The sequence below is a fragment of the Egretta garzetta genome, unplaced genomic scaffold, assembly GCF_000687185.1.
Source record: "Egretta garzetta isolate BGI_Z169 unplaced genomic scaffold, ASM68718v1 scaffold4, whole genome shotgun sequence".
Lineage (NCBI taxonomy): Eukaryota > Metazoa > Chordata > Aves > Pelecaniformes > Ardeidae > Egretta > Egretta garzetta.
Genome location: NW_009259329.1, coordinates 2599790 through 2602154, shown reverse-complemented (window position 1 = coordinate 2602154; position 2365 = coordinate 2599790).

The window sequence follows — 2365 nt, the reverse complement described above, 5'->3', positions numbered from 1 at the left end:
CGAGGCGCCCCGGGCACCTTCAGCACCCCGACCGACACTCGGTCCCACCCCGGATGACGGCCCTGGTGCTTGCAATGCAGCCGTGCTGCTTCAGGTCAGCATTTAGCATGAGTAAAGCAGTTAATGCTTCACCACATGATGACCCCCGCCCACCAGGAGGAAGCACTTAGCACAATTAGCACCCACCGTGTAAAACCTGACGGCATTTCGCAGGGCAGCGCCTGGAATTCACGCCAAGGCTGCTCCTGGCACAGCCCCAGCAGAGAGATCTCCAGCATCCCTGGTTCCCACCTCCCCTTGTGTCACATCCTGTCACCTGCGCCTGGCTCACCACCTGCAGCCTCACCCAGACCGGTGAAAAGGGGATCCCAGTAGAGAAGATGTTGCTTAAAACGTGCTCACTGTTGTCTGTTGTACAAGTTCCTGATAAGAACTGAGAAGGTGCCTTGAGAACCAGCTAAAACCCACCGTGAAGGCTGGACAAGAGCCAAGGAGCAACTGAGTCTGCGCCAGAACAAGGGGTTACTGGCGGTGACGAAGAGGAGTCATCGGCCTTCATCCCCCACGATCCCCGTGACCCCCACCAGGAGACACTGTGCAAGCGCAGTTGAGAGGAGTTTATGGAAACGACTTCTTGGGGCTCATTTTAATACGAAGCAGGGACAAGTCATGCATATGTATAGGCGTATTTGGGAATATTATGTATATGTAACACTTTGTCGTATCGCTTCAAGGCAAGCTACCACACGCGCACGCACGACTTTGGTGGGACTGCCCCCCCGTGCTGCCCAGCACTGAATAACCATACCTACTGTACAGTCTTACAGATTGGGGAGGCCATTTTCCGCACGTCACTGGCTCCCGGTAGCGCCCCTCCTGCCTGCAGGGATTAAAACATCCGCTCAGCAAAACAAAACATCCCAGACCATGACGACGGGCATCCTCCCAGCCTCTCTTTTACTTTTGTAGTAACTGCAAGTGCTTTGCACTCCCGTACCTTCAGCCAGGCATCATACCCCTGCAGGCAGAGACAGCCTCAAGGGCCTGAGCGCTGCTGTGGCTCGCCAAGTGCCACCAGGCAGTAAAGAAACTGGCCACTAAAGAAATAATAAAAAGCTTTAATGTCTTACAGTAAACCAATAATTGCACAGTATAAATAGTTAACAGACAAGTTCAAATAAATAACAGATGGTTCAACACACATCTCTGTTCAAAAGCAAACTGTGACCTCAGGGGATGGGCTTTGTCTTGTTTTGACGAGGGGCTCCACGCCCCAAACCGTGATTGAATCCGTAGTGCTCTGCAGCTTTGCTTGGGAAGTCATCGCTCCGGTGGGAGCTTTGATCTGCAGAGTCTGGACCCCGGCGGCTGGAGGCGTTGGGTAAATGCCCAGCAAGGAGGCAGCAGGGGCCGCTCATCGCCTCCGCTTTGGCAGAGACAGCCCCCCCCTCCAGCTTGCAGCCCTTCCCGGTGAGGTTTGCTTCCCAGCCAGTAATTTCTCATCTGCTGTGCGTTTAAGACATTTTGCTTAATAAAGTAAAGATTTACCTCGCGCTCCAGATCAGCCCGGTGTTTACCTGCAAATCCTCACAGCAGCAGGCAGGCAAGCACCGCCCCCCACTTTGCAGGTAGGTACAAAACAACCCCAAAAGCAGACACAAAATTCCCCGCTGAAGCTGCATGACGTGGCGTGGCCAGGGCTAGGGCGAAACTGCGGGACATCTGGAGGTCCAGCCCCGCATTTCCTTCATTCTGGCTCATTTTTAATGACTAACGCTGCCCTACATTTTACAGGCTGCCTTGCAAGTCCCCGCTTAATGCCCAAAAAGATTTACTGATGCCAGCTGGGTCAGAAGGGCCGTGGCCAGGAGAGGCACGGCCAACAGGGACACATCCAGCACCGGAGGTGGCTGGGAACCTGCTGCACTCAAACAAGGAAGGGAACATGGAAAACAGGAATCTCTCATCGGGCAGACCCGGGCTCCCCAAATCGCCGGCCCAGCCCCCGGTGCTCGCCATCCAGCCTAGCGCCGGGGTCTGGAGCCCCTTCACGTGAACAGCTCTGCGCGCAGCGCTGGCGGAGGTCAAAGTGGCCGCAGTCGGCGTTGCTCCCACGCGGGCGTTACTCAACGGGCTTCACTTTTGCAACGAACAAGGCGGTGGCTTTCTTCAGGAACTCCTCCCGGCTCATGGAGGTGCCGAGCTTCCTCTCCTGCAGCGCCCGGTCCATGGCCAGAGCCAGGCCATCCGGCCCCAGCTTGGAGCCCGCCTCCAGGTAGCGGTTGGGGAGAGAGAAGTGGCCGGCGCCCAGCGCCTCCTCCAGCGCCCGCAGCACGGCCTGGCAGACCCTCCCGTCGGCGGTGCC